General features: G+C 43.2%; 1 protein-coding gene across 8 annotated transcripts in view; it reads left to right on the top strand.

The window, feature by feature from the left end:
• Positions 1-14,911, top strand: part of SLC16A12 (solute carrier family 16, member 12) — a 100,297-nt gene that overhangs the window by 13,613 nt on the left and 71,773 nt on the right. The gene's annotated exons all lie outside the window — the stretch shown is intronic.

Raw genomic sequence — 14,911 nt, 5'->3', positions numbered from 1 at the left:
GGACCAAAGGTAATAATAACAATGAACATAATCCTCGCTATGTGTTTATAATAAACAGACTTGGGGAAAGCACTTTCATGCGTGTTTGTCACAGAAAATACTCAATTAAAAAAAAATAACAATTATAATTAGGATGCCAATAAAAGCAAACAGGAGAGGGAGACCCTGCTTCTCCTGGGAGGGTGGTGCTGAGAAGCTCTGAAGACTGGTCTAGAGTTTAGAAAGCTACAACTCAAGTGTGTTATGGTTTTAGGGAAAGGCACATAAGGGTCGCTGATACCTGACATGCAATAAAAATCACTTCAATGGTCTCAGTAGAACATTGGCAGAGAACTGTTGAATTACTTCTATTTTGCACTGTAATTTTTTGAATTTCATGATACTATTACATTGTTTTATTTATTTACTTTTAAGTTAATTTTTATTGGAGTATGGTTGCTTTACAATATAGTGTCAATTTCTGCTGTGCAGCAAAGTGAATCGGCTACACGTATACATATATCCACTCTTTTTTGGATTTCCTTCCCCTTTAGGTCACCACAGAGCACTGAGTAGAGTTCCTGAGCAATATAGTAGGTTCTCTGCGTTGTAATTTTTGAAAAAAGAGTGTGAAGTGTTAATTGACAAAACAACACATTTCACAAGGAATTTTGGGTGCTTAGCCAAATTGCTGTTATCACCTTGGAAAGAAAGGAGGGCATGCTCTTATGAAATCACCTCCTTCTCTTCCTTCTCCTTCCTTTTTCTTTTCTTCTGGTCGTGTGCTGTGTGGTGCTCTCTCTGGGCACAGAGAGGCAGTTGAGATCATCAGGCTTCGAGCTTTGTTGTGATTTATGGGGGTGGGGATCGTGGGAGAGGGGCCGGAAACTTCACTGACTCAGCGTGGTGTCCTTTGCTTCTATAGTTAGCCGCGTGGTGGGAACCAGCTGTATATGTTCCCTTTGTACAGCTGTGCATACCACTGTCTCCTTTTTCCTTCTGCCCATTTAGGATTTCGGGAAATCAAAATTACATCTGATGTAAGCTTAGAAATCCCCACATGTGAAGATATGAAGCTACTACATGGGGAAAAAAAATATGTAAGCTTGGTCTGATACAAGGTGGCACGTGTCGATAATGTATCAGGTAGGATATTTTGGGTGTGAGGAACAGAAACTCTAACTTTCCTAGTCAGGAAGAGAATTCCTTTGTGTAGTAGAAGCAGAGTGTAGTCAGGAGCAGAGTGTCTGGCTCTGCGTTTGTTTCTCTGTGATTCTGTTAGCTTTGTTCCTGCCCTGTATTGGTTTGATTTCAGCCTGACTCTCATGATCCTGAGATGGAATATAGCTTCAAGGTTCATATTGAGATAGAAAACATCGAGGGGAAGGGAAGAAGCCATGTCTTCTTATCTCCTCAGTAGTGTGGAAACCTTTCTCAGAATCTCCCAAAAGACTTTTCCTCAAGTCACTGCCCTATCCTTAAGTCAGTCCGTGACTGACAGGGGGAACAGGATTGTTGTAGTTCTTGGTTAGCCATTTAGGAAGGACTGGATTTTGGGAATCATGTCCATGATAGAAAGAACTCTTGAGGCCATTCTTAAGATTCCAGACTCATCAAGGGGAAAACACCTCAAATGGAAGTCAAATCCCAACTTCAGCATTTGCTGGCAGTGTGACCTTGAATAAATTACCAAATTCTGTGAGCCTCTTTTTCTCTTATAGGATCATTGTCAGACCACATTTTATATAAACTTTAAGGAGCTATACAAATGATAATTATTTATTTAATAATAATAATGGCATCGATAATGATTAACAAGAGTAACAACTTTTATTTACTGACATTTGCATGTTACAGGCTTAAACACATGCTCTTTATTATTCATTAAACACATACCAAGCAACTCGAGGCATCCTACAAAACGTTTTATTTCTGATTTCAGTTAAGCAGAAATTGCAACAGTACAGCTCAAGGTAGGGACGGTGAACAGCTGTGGGCTCAGTTTCAGTCAGGGCTTCCATTGCTGTGGCCTTTGTGACTGAGTAACGGCAGCTGGCTGTGGGGCCCCAGACAATTGTTCGGTTACCTGTCGCTCGTCATCTTTGGCTCACTAGTTCAGGGCTCACTGCTCTGGAGATTTGCACAACATGGGTGTATGTGTGCTTTTAGAACACGTGACGCTTTTCTTTCTGCTGTTGCTTTCTTTTCCCAAGTATAAGCTTTTTGCATATTTATGCCTTTGAAATAGTAGAGGGGTTTACAAAGGTTTCTCAGGTTCTTGTATCTATTGTGTCATCTGAGCCTTATGAAGAGGTCAAGACTGAATTTGTATTGTATGGAGGCTTCATGGTCAAAAGATCTAGCAGGTAATGAAGTCAGTGAGTGTGGGGCATCATTTGTTCGAATGCTGCATATTGCCTTGCTCTGAACAATGTTGTGGAGTGAACGTTTCCTGGAGGAGTATTTTGGTTTATATCCTTACGATAGTTTCTTTGAAGGAGAATAGCCGGGTGATGGAGTTTGAGATTGTTATGAGTTGCTTGATTGACTCACGGAAGGCTTTTGAGTGATGAAAATGCCATACTTGTGTGTAGTGTTATTTGAGTATTATGTGTTTTTTCATTCTGCTATTTCATAATAAGTGCCTAAGACCACAAAAGATTTCCAGAAAATCTGAACTGTTTTCTCTGATACAATATAACATACTTTTTCCCTAGGCCCCTTTTGCACTTATCATAAAAATAGTGCTTGCATGGCTCCACTTGTACTGGATGTTGAGGAAATTCAGCCCACATCCATTCCTCCCCATTAGTTGTAAAGTTCAGAAGAGAAACTGAGCTTATGCATCTTGATTCATCCTGTCCATAGTGTGAGTTCCTGCTCGTGAGGCTTCTTGTTTATTTTGGTCTGTTGTTTTTGCTTGTTTTGGGCCACACTGCGTGGCATGTGGGATCTTAGTTCCCCCAACCAGGGACTGAATTCGTGTCTCCTGCAGTGGAAGCGTGGAATCTTAACCACTGGACTGCCAGGGAATTCCCTCCTGAGACTTCTTGATCTGCATGCACATGGGCTCCCTAAAGGCCTATTTTTCAGGCACATCTGCTTTTTATTCATGGTTCTGGCCCTCATGCTGGGACCTCTGCTATACTCTTAAGACATTCTGTGAATAAACTGATGGGAAAAATTAAGTGAGAGATACTGTTTCTTTTTTTTTTTTGCTGGTGCAATATGAACATGAAATAGTTGTTATTGGTTTTGAGGAACAAGTAGAAAGACTCATTCCTATGACCCCGTGTAATTCTTTCAACAATTCCTAAAATACTTCTCCCCAAGTCTTCCCATTGTCTACAAGATACAGAGCTACGTAGCAACAGAAAGTCAGAGGAAGGAACTGCCACTATATTTAAACAGATTCTTAAAAATCATAGTTGGGAGTGGAGTGTATATGATACAAATTGTGTTCTCTGTCTGTGTATTTCCCCCGGTAATTTTAAACACTAATATGCCATATGTGATAATAGGAAAAAGCAAAGAGTGGGACCACTTGGAGGAACCGATTAACAGACTGACCACACAGTGTGACCAGGATGGTGGAGAGGGGAGGCAGAGAGGTTCTACATTGTTTGGAATAGCCCTGTGAAGTGGATAGAATATGGAGACCTGGTTACCCAGCAAGTCAATAGGAGAGCCCAGATTTCAACCCAAACCTTTCTATATCCAAATTGCACAATTTGTGTTTGCTTCTCTTGGCTTCTTTTTTCCAGATTATCATTTTCAAAATTACCTCTAAAATCATTCAGACTTTGCAGAAGGGAATAAAGGGCCTACTACTTCCCCACCCCACCTCTGCTTCTCGCTTGGCACAGGCCTACACAGCTAACTGTTTGGTGGGTATGCTCCCTGGCCACCTTCTCTGCATGGACAGATTACCTAAAGGAGCCAGGCATGCCTGTCTCCAGTGAGAACTGCCGAGAGGGCAGAGGTGGGGCTCAGGAATGCATTGTCCTCTCCAGGACCTACCTGGGTGAGGCTAGTGAGGTGCTGGGCTCTGGGAACCAGGATCCTCCCAGGTTTAGCTGCAGTTGAGTGTCCAGGGAGCCAGTGCTTTTGGGGAAGGAAAGCCATCTGTGCTGCCCTGACTTCCTGCCTTGCTCTGTCCTGCCTTGCCCGAGTAGAGAGCAGAGCCCCTGCCAGTGAGAGGTGGGGAGGACGTTTGCTCATCTCTGTTTCCCAGTGCCCGTATGTACCAGGGCTACTGTTGCACGACAGAAATGAAGATGCGCTAGCCCTAGTCACATCATCGAGTGGCTTTGGGCAAGTCCCGTGAAGATCAGAAGATTCTAGTCTCGGTTTCTAAGGTACACTGTTTGGGCTTCTTGTTTTAATGTTTCTGAAATAAGACGTGATTAGCAGTAGATGAATATATTTAATATCCGGGGAGTTTCTTAATTTTTCCTTCATCTTGAAAAGTTGTTTTTAAGTCTGTGGGGCAACTTATAATTTCTGTTATTGTGGGAACATGGGAATCAATCCCTTGAGGAGTGGTTTAGAGAACGAGTGATGCCTGATAACCCACTTTGTGAATGGTAGCTCATTCTCAGTTATGTCTGACTCTTTAAACTGTAGCCTGCCAGGCTCCTTGTCTATGGGATTTTTCAGGCAAGAATACTGGAATGAGTTGCCATTTTCTCCTCCGGGGCATCTTCCTGACCCAAGGATCAAAACTGTCTACTATATCTCCTGCACGATAGGCGGATTTTTTTTTTTTTTTTTTACCACTGAGCCATTGGGGAAACCCATGAATGGTAGAGTTATATATAAATATGAAAGACCAGAAAAACTACCCAATTGCCCTTGCAGGGCTATTTCTTAGAGATGCCCAGACAGGAACTTCTTGATTAAAGAAGTAGTGAGTCTCCTGTTCAATAAAGTTGGTGTTCTGGGTTATGAGAACGTACATTTTTAATCTCCCCATTCTTCCAATAGAATTCAATAAGCTATTTTCATTTTGAATTTTTAAAAAATGACTCTTAAACATTTGAATCTTTCTTGAATTAGACCTTGGCAAGAGCTGTTTGCATGTCGTGGATTTAGTAGATTCCTGGCCATTATTGGAAATATCGGATTGGCCGCAAAACTGTTGTAACTTAATCAGAATGTTAATCCAAAAAAGTGCTATGTTTCAAATGGGTAATTACGGTGCCACTTAGTTCTTATGATATGCCAGGTGATGAGAGGGGATTATAAACAATTACTCACACTGTTGACCTAAGACAAATAAATTGCCAGATAGTTCTCTCACCAAGATGGGTTTATTCAGGATCAGTAGAGAATTGCAGTTTGGGGTCTGCAACCATGGTGAGCCACGTGTAAGTCTCTACACAGCCAGGGGAGAGGAAAATGAAGTTGGGAGGGCTAGAGTAAACACTGAGTCCATGGCTTTTAGTTGGCTGAGCTGTTGCCGGGAAAGAAGAGAAGTGTTTCTTCTTCCGGCTGGACTATGTTATCATCACAGGGCTTAAATGCTCCCCTTTCTCATCTCCTGATTCTTTAACTGAGGCTTCTGTTTATCAATTTTTGCAAGACTCTGTTTCTCTCCAGGTGGATTTCAGTTTGGAGAGCCTTCAAATGTTGAAGACCAAGATAAAATTTCCCTTTCCAGCTCAATTCAACCTATTTACCCCAATAACTAGTGTGAACGAGTTTATAATCTTGAAAGAAACAAAGTAGACATTTATTTTTCTGGGAAAAATAAGCGGCTAAGCAAATAACCAGTGGAAGCAAGATCACAGAGGGAATATTTTTATTCCTACTAGAATTTGTATTAGTTATTAATATTTAGAATGTCCATTCACAAGCCAGTGTTCTGTCATGGCACTGAAACCAGTGTCTGCGGAATCAGAGGTCTTTGGGGGCTCAAGTATATGAAGTAGCTGAGTGGTGACATAATATGGTATAAAATTGAGGAGAACATGTAAAGGTTCCCTCTCTCACCATCCATTAGATACTTGAGTTCTGTTCTCAGTGTTAGGGATACATCAGTGAACAAACCCTAAAAAATCCCTGCTCTGGAATTTACATTCTAATTTGTTGCTGCCTTGAAAAACAGATAACTAAACCAGTTAGAATTATCTCTAGAGTAAGTGAATCAGACACATTGATGTGTTTCTATGAATAAATTGCATAGATTTTGGTGTTGTTAGCTTTTAGGCCTTTTTCACATAGCCGATATTTCTGGATAAATGAATAAATAAATAAATGGAAAAATAAATGAGATTATTGGAATTGTTGGAATGGAGGTTGAGATAGCTTCTTCTTAGCATTCTGCTTGGTCTGTTGTCTTAATTTTTCTAATAACTGCAATATAAAATATTGTTGGCTGTACAAGGCAGCTCCTGGTTTATTTGACTTTACTTTTAATTGAGAATAAAGCACTGTGGGAGATCCCGTCTCTCATATTGACTGTGATGACTTTCCAAGGTTAACTCATAATGGCTAAGTGCAGTTTATGGCTGCCCTCGTCAGTGGATCCCAAGGCTGGGACCAGAGAACCATGAGCTGAGCGTGGAACTCCCCAGGAAGCCGTTCCAAGGGAGTGAGGCTCTTGCAGGGCTTTCTGCAGAGTGACCAACTAGAATAACAAACCTGGGAGCTTGGACCTGGGAGCCCATGTGCCTTTTCTTTGAGCTTCTTGTGGTAATATGGGGACAAGAAGCATTTGCAATTGCACTTGTCTTCAGTTTTCACAAACGGAACTTCTGCTGGGCCTGCAAAAGCGAGGCAAAATTGGTAGTTTTAGAGACAGAGAATGCAGGCTGCTGGCAGAGATTTGAGCCCTCTGACTCTGTTCTCTTCAGGCTGTAGTGCCCAGGGCAAGTATCCTTTTAGCAAATTAACAGGTGTGAGGGATGTGAATGTTTGTGGCCTGGATTTCTGTTTCCAGAGCCTCTTGGCAGGTGTACCCACCCAGGAGCTTCTGTCTTCTCTTCTATGTTGAGGGTGCTGCATGGAGCTGGGATGCAAGTCAGGCAGAGAGCTATCACTAGAATCCGACCAGACTGGCACCGTGATCTTGGACTTGCAGACCCCATTTATTGGGAGAATAAATGTTTACTGTTGGTGCTTTGTTGTGATAGCACAAGCAGACTAAGTCCAGTGAGCACTGTTAGGGGTGCAGTGTTTGTATACCTCCTTGCCTCCCCTCATCCCTGCAATTCACTCATTGAAGCCCTAACCTCCAGTGTGATAGTATTAGAAGGTAAGGCCTTTGGGAGGTACTTGGTTTAGGTGAGATCATGAGGGTGAGCCCATGATTGGACTTTGGATTAGTGTCCTTGTAAGAAGAAGAGGGGCTTCCCTGGTAGCGGAGCTGATAAAGAATCCGCCTGTAATGCAGGAGACCCTGGTTCGATTCCTCGCTGGAGAAGGGATAGGCTACCCACTCCAGTATTCTTGGGCTTCCCTTGTGGCTCAGCTAGTAAATAATTCACCTGCAGTGCGGGAGAACTGGGTTCGATCCCTGGGTTGGGAAGATCCCCTGGAGAAGGGAACGGCTGCCCACTCCAATATTCTGGCCTGGAGAATTCCATGGACTGTATAGTCTTTGGGGTCGCAAAGAGTTGGACATGACTGAGCGACTTTCACTTCACTTCAAGAAGTAGAGACAGAGGATTATCTCTCTGTCCATACACACACCAAGGAGAGGCCATGTGAGCACATAGCAAGAAGGTGGCTGACTGTGAGCCAGGCAGAGAGCTCTCACTAGAACCTGAGCAGGCTGGCACCCTGATCTTGAACTTGCAGACTCCAGAACTGTGGGAGAATAAGTGTTCACTGTTGGTGTTTTGTTGTGATAGCCCAAGTGGACTAAGTACCTCTTCTTGAGGTCTTACCTGATCCATCAGCAGGGCTATAATACTCTTCCTTTCCTCTTTGACCTCAGTAATCCCAGACTCTTTTGGACTTCTCATTCCTTTCTCAATTTCCTTGCAGCCTCCTCTTCTCCTAATCTTCTCTTAAACATCAGGGTTCCTTGAAGTCCTACTCTTTCTCTCCTTTTCTATCCACCCTCAAGACACCTTATTCCTGAGTTTATAGTCTGAGCATCACCATAGGCCTTCACCCACTAGCTTGTCAGAAATGCAAGCTTCAGGCTTCTCCCAGACCTGCAGAATGGACTCTGACATTAACAGGTGATGCCCACAAAAGTCTGAAAGCCCTGCTTTCAAAGATTTCAATGACCAGCTCTGTACTCTGATTTTTCCAAGTGCACATTTGAGCTGGATACCATATCTTTCTCCTGACCTCTAGACCAGTTTATCCAACAGAACCTCTCGACTGTCCATTTCCGTGTTCCATAGGGATATTTAACTTTACCAGTCTAGAGTCTGGCTCCTCTTTCCCCAGTTATGCTTTTCCTTCTTTGCGTCCTTGTTCTCAATCGTGTCTGACTCTTTGCGGCCCCATGACTGTAGCCTGCCAGACTCCTCTGTCCATGGAATTTTCCAGGCAAGAATACTGGAGTGGGTTGCCATGTCCTACTCCAGGGGTTCTTCCCGACCCAGGGATCAAACCCATGTCTCTTGCATCTCCTGCACTGGTAGGTGGATTCTTTACCACTGCACTACCTGGGAAGCCCCTTTCTCCTTTGGGCAACTGACAAAAAAATAGGGTCTGTTCTGAAAATTTTACTTTAGAACTCCCATTTTATCCCATACTCCTGGTTAAATGGTTTCTGTGGGGTTGATCAGGCGGTGGGCAGTGGTCTGGCTGACCCATAGTCCAGCCAACCTTTCCTCTGAGTGACCAGTGCCTTTCTCAGTCTCTTGTGAGATATTTTGAATCTTGCCCAGGGTGTCATGTTCTGTCAGTAATGTTGCTAATCTTCCTCCAGTAAGTTTGAAAACAGATAAGTACTTAACAAATATTTTAAATTAAGTATCAATCATTATCTTTGTTATTAATGATTAATATATTACCAGGGACAAGTAGTTAATAAATATTTCTTAATAGTGAGGAAATTTTGCTGACTGATGTGGAAGATTTACAGTGTATTTGTGAACGACCAGAATGAATCCCAAAGAAGGATCTTCAGGAATGTACTGTAACCTGATACGTCTCATGATTGAATCATTCAATGTCTTTTGGGAAGAGAGAAATCAGAGGCAACCTAATAACTGTCCAACACACAGGACTGGTGAAACCCATTATGGTACTTTAATACAGTCAAATACTTTGCAATCATGTCTGCATGCTCAGACAGAGTACCTTTATTAGCACTCATGGTATCAAATGAAGTGAAAAGAGCAAATTACAGATAGGATGATCCTTTATTTTGGTAAAAAATATGTAAAATTTACCATTTCAGCCATTTTTAAGAGTCTTGTTCTGTGGCTGATTCATGTTGATGTATGGCAGAAACCAACTCAGTATTGTAAAGCAGCTATCTTCCAATTAAATATATTAAAAAAGAGTATAGTTCTAAAGACTGAAATAAATAAATATATATATATATATAACTGAATCACTTTGCTGTACATGTGAAAGTAACACAACTTTGTAAATCAGCTATATTTCAGTAAACAAGAGTACAGTTCTCTGATGTTAAAGTACATCCACATTGCTGTGCAGCTATCATCACCATCTGTCTCCAGAACATTTTTTATCACCTCAAACTGAAACCCCATACCCATTAAACAATAACTCCCCGTTCTCCCTCCTCCAGCTCCTGGCAACTGCCATTCTCGTTTTGTCTATGAATTGGACCATTCTAGACACCTCACATAAATTCAATCATACCTTGTTTGCTGCTTTGTGACAGGCTTATTTCACTTCATATAATGTCTTCAAGGTTCATCGGTGATGTACCATGAGTCAGAGGTTTCTTTTTAAGGCTGAAGAGTATTCTGGTATTTGTTTATCCATTCATCTGGATATTTGGGTTGCTGCTGTCTTTTGGCTGGGGCTTCCCTGGTGGCTCAGACAGTAAAGAATCTGCCTGCACTGTGGGAGACCCTGGTTTAGGCCCTGGGTTGGGAAGATCCTCAGGAGAAGGGAATGGTTACCCATCCGGTATTGCCTGGAGATGTCCATGGTCAGAGGAGCCTGTTGTCCATGGGGTCTCTAAGAGTTGGACACTAGTGAGTGACTGACACTTACACATTTTGTATCCCTAGGCTGCTGTGAATGATGCTGCTGTGAACAAGGATGTACAAATATCTGTTCAAGTTCCTGCTTTCGTTTCTTTTAGGTGTGTGCTCAGGAGTGGAATTGTCGGATCATATGATAATTCTACTTTTGACTCTTTGAGGAAACGCCACACTGGTTCTCATAGCTGCTGCACTGTTTTACATTCCCACCGGCAATACACAAGGGTTTCAGCTTCTCCACATCCTTACTAACCCTTGCTAACTTTTTTGGTTTTCTTTTTAATAATAACCATGGTAATGGGTATGAATTCTCAGGTTTGCTTTAAAAAAAGATGTATTCCATGGACAAAGCAGTCTGGAGGGCTACAGTCCACGGAATGGCAAAGAGTTGGACACAACTGAGCGACTGAGCACAGCACAGCTGCCCATTTACGTACATATATAATATTAAAAAAATTCAAAGAATTTATTCCACATAAAAACAGTGCTTATTAGTTGGCAGGATGTAAATGTTTTTTATTATTGTCTTTTTTCTCTATTCTCTCCTTTTCCCCAATTTAGCGTGTATAACGCACATAATTAAAAATGCTTGAAACTCAGAATCAAGCTGTTTTAATTCAGAGGTGACAGTAGCTCCTGTTTACCCTGGACTGTGCGGACTTCACGTGAGTCCTCATGCTTGTTGACTTTGGACTCGGTGCTGCCCCTGTCACGTTGCCACTTTGCAAGGGTTGAGGCCATCCGTAGATGTTCCAGCGCTGGAGGCCCAGCTGCCACACGTTCTTCTGTTCAGTGAAGCAGAAACAGGGCTTCTTGGCAGCAGATTAGACTACAGAGCCTGCTGTCACTGGGGCTTCCCTGGTAACTCAGCTAGTAAAGAATCTGCCTGCAATGCCAGAGACCCTGGTTTGATTCCTGGGTCGGCAAGATCCCCTGGTGAAGGGATAGGCTACTCACTCCAGTATTCATGGGCTTCCCTGATGGCTCAGATGGTGAAGAATCTGCCTGCAGTGCGGGAGACCAGGGTCTCCCTGGGTTGGGAAAATACCATGGAGGAGGGCACGGCAACCCATTCCAGTATTCTTGCCTGAAAAATCCCCATGGACAGACAAGCCTGGCGGGCTACAGTCGTCCATGTGGTCGCAAGAGTTAGACTCGACTGAGTGACTAAGCACAGCAGAGCATTGCTATCACTAGGCCTCGGCAGGTGGCTTTCTGGTGCCCAAGTGCGTCTTCCTGCCCCATTTGGATTTTTAGCATGAAGAAATCTCCTTTTTCGGTGTGTTTACTCACCAGGGTTATGACTGGTCATCTTGGTTGATTGCAAATGAAAGGGAAGGCTTCTTTATTTCCTCGTCTGTGAAATTATGTATTTTGTAATTTTCCAAAGAGTTTTAAGGCTCATAGCAAGTGCCTTCGTCAGCTTAAAAGGCCGTAAAGATTGCATAGGAATCAATTCAGAAAGAGTTGAAAGAAATCCTTACATGGAGAAAATTACGTTTATGAAAATAAGGCTTGTTCAGTTTACAATAATATATGTGAGAGAGAGAATATGTTTTGTTTTTAGAGATAGAGTGATGAGCCAGGGAATAGGTGATAAGGAAAGGCACTAGTTAAGGGCATCTTTACAAGTGATTGACTGGTTTAATCAGTTATCAGTGACCTTTTAAGGGAGCTTTTTCTGGTCTGAGGAACCTCTTTTTTTTTTTTGGTTTGTTTTCTCTTGACATGATAATTCTGGCTGCCTTGTTTGAAGACCAAGAGTTTGAAGCAGAGTCAGAGAGACAGTTGCAATGGTCTTAACTTGGGCTGTTGGGACTTGTGCTGGTTTTGTGTGGCTATGAGAAAGAGTGGTAAGATCTGATGACTGAATTTGGGCCTTGTAGAGCTGGAAGGAGGTGAAGCTGAGGACAGATTGTATATCCCGGAGGCACAAGAGTGATTTCACTTCTTAATCATTACATCTGGATAAGACATCTCTGTTCATCTCAACATTTCTTGTGCTTGGTTTTCTCCCAAACTTCTCAAAAGATAAGCAGACTCTTTGCCCCTTTCTAGCCTATAAGACATGTGACTTGTCTTCCTCCAGAGCCTTTTCTGAGGGCTGCCATTCCTGTCCATCACCGAAGCACCAGCTCAGTGTGGCTTTAGTAGTCTAAATCATATGGGGACAATTGCAGACTCCCCTGCGAGCCCCTTCCTCCCAATCTCTTCTCCATCTGGCCAATGACTGCACACCCCCGCCTCTCCTGACCCACCTGGCCCCATGGCATTTTTCAGGTCACTGCCCATGACCCACCTATTTGCATCTCTTTCTTTATGCACATCTAGAAATCCACATACTCAAGGCGCTTACCGGGTACTCAAGGGCTCCCTTCTCTACCCTCCTGGACGTGAAATCACCTCATATTTCATCTACTTCATCCCTCTGTGCTTCCACTCAGAGAAGACACAGAGCCAGGAAGAGAGGTTCTTTACAAGTTAGTGTGATTTTACAAGGACCTTTTTATAATTCTAAGTGGAATTAGGGTACAGCTATGGATTAGCACTACATTAATTGTTTGTGAGTTTTCTTCTTTGCCAAAGCACATTTTGACCACCTTTTCAAATAAAACAAGGCTATGTGTATGTAATGAGGCTAGTCAAAGACCTACCACTTTAGGAAGATATTGCTAATGTCAAGGGGATTTCTCAGTGGTTCGGTGGTAAAGAATCCATCTGCAATGCAAGAGACAATGTTCTGATACCTGGGTTGGGAAGATCCCTTGGAGGAGAAAATGGCAACCTACTCTAGTATTCTTGCCTGAAAAATTCCATGGACAGATGAACCTGGCGGGCTACAGTCCATGGGGCCTCAAAGAGTAGGATATAACTGAGGCACATGTGGAGAAGGAAATGGCAGCCCACTCCAGTATTCTTGCCTAGAGAATCCTGTGGACAGAGGAGCCTAGTGGGCTGCTGTCCATAGCGTCGCACAGAGTCGGACACGACTGAAGCAACTTAGCATGCATGCATGCATTGGAGAAGGAAATGGCAACCCACTCCAGTATTCTTGCCTGGAGAATCCCAGGGATGGAGGAGCCTGGTGGGCTGCTGTCCATAGGGTCGCACAGAGTCAGACACGACTGAAGCAACTTAGCAGCAGCAGCAGAGGCACATGAGCACATTTAATGTCAAGGGAAAATAATATAAAAAAAAAAAAAGGTAGAAGCCAGTTATGTGAGAAACACATCATTTGATGGATTATCATTTAATAAGATTTGTTATAGGGAGCGCTGCGTTATCTTCCTTAATGCCTACTGTTTTGAATGACATGGGCTGCTTTGAGAATGTTCACCGGAGAGAAATAAATTAAGTATGTGTCTATTTGACAAGTTTCTTCTTACAAAATAGGAACTCCTTCCCTGACCTCAGCTTGTGGTTTTGATCTTAGTTAGAGCACACGTTTCCTACAAGCTTTGCTCCTCCATTGCTCCTCATCTTTTTAATCGTTGATGAAGAGATAAGAGAAAGCTGAGTGCCAACACTGTCCAGCTTCTTCGGACAGATGGAAGCCTAGTTGATACAAAGGTGGGGAATTCTTGGTCCTCTGCCAAATCAGTATTTATAAGCATTGTGTTGGCCTAGATCTGTAGCAGCCAACGTGATGTGGCAGCTGGAAACTTAAATACATGCTCCTTGAAGAAGTGGTATTAACTGTATCGAGGCTCAGCAGATGTACGGCCAAGATGATTGATGTTTCTTTGCTTCTGTTTTCCCAAGGGCTCCAGGCACTTGACACATGTTTGATAACCGTCCAGTGCACGGCTCTGAAATGCAAACTCCTGGGCAAGCAGCTGAATTCTGCTCGGGAGCGTTGCCCACCAGCTGGTGAATGCCGCGGTGGCCTTTTGTTTGCAGCTGGACCGGAATACTTGGGGGGGCACCAATCCTGCCTGAATTCCAGCATCAAATGGTGGTTGTGCAGGCCATATATTCCCTACACTGTCCTCACTGAAGCAATGCTTTCAAACAGTTAAGGATCTGGGCCGTGTGAATAGCCAGCCTAGATAACTGAAATGAGAAGCAGCACAGTAAGGATCACCTTGACTTCACTCATTTTTTAATCTCAATAAATATTTACTGGGGACCTGTTATATATTAGCATGTTCTAGGTGCTGGAAATCCAGCAGTGGATAAGATAGGCAAGATTTACCCCTGCTCATAGAGCTTATGGCTTTGTAGTGAAGACAAACAATAAAAAAATTAGTGAATGCAACAGCTTCCAAGAGTGATAAATGTGCTATGAAGAAGATGAAAGAGCCTGATTTAATAGAGTTACTAGAGGTGGGGGACAAGGGAGGTCATGCATTGTTACGGTGGGGAAGGGCTCTCTTAGAAAGAGACATTTGACCTGAGATCTGAATGACAAGAAGAGACCACCTTTTAAAGACCATGGGGGTGGAAAGGGATTCCAGGCAAGAAAGAGCAGTTGCAAAGGCCCAGAGGCAAACACGAGTTTAGCATGTTCAGAGAAAGAAGACGTGGGAAGCTGCTTTAGCAAGACTGAGGGGAAGAGTGGCAAGAGGTGACAAGTGAAGCTTTAAAGGGGATCCTTCAAGGCCTTGTGTGTTGTAAGGAGGATCGGTGGTATTCTCAGGCCAATGGAGAAAACCGCTGGAGAGTTTAAGAAGTGGCAGCGGGGGTGGGGGTGGTGGGAGGGGCCGGGGTGGACGGGGTTGGTCTGATAAAGGGTGCTGCCTTCCATTCAGTTATGCATGTATGCTGCTGCTACTGCTAAGTCT

Source organism: Bison bison, unplaced genomic scaffold (assembly GCF_000754665.1).
Source record: "Bison bison bison isolate TAMUID 2011002044 unplaced genomic scaffold, Bison_UMD1.0 scf7180017864097, whole genome shotgun sequence".
Lineage (NCBI taxonomy): Eukaryota > Metazoa > Chordata > Mammalia > Artiodactyla > Bovidae > Bison > Bison bison.
Note: the sequence above shows the minus strand (reverse complement) of the source record. Positions and strands in the feature narration are given on the sequence as shown.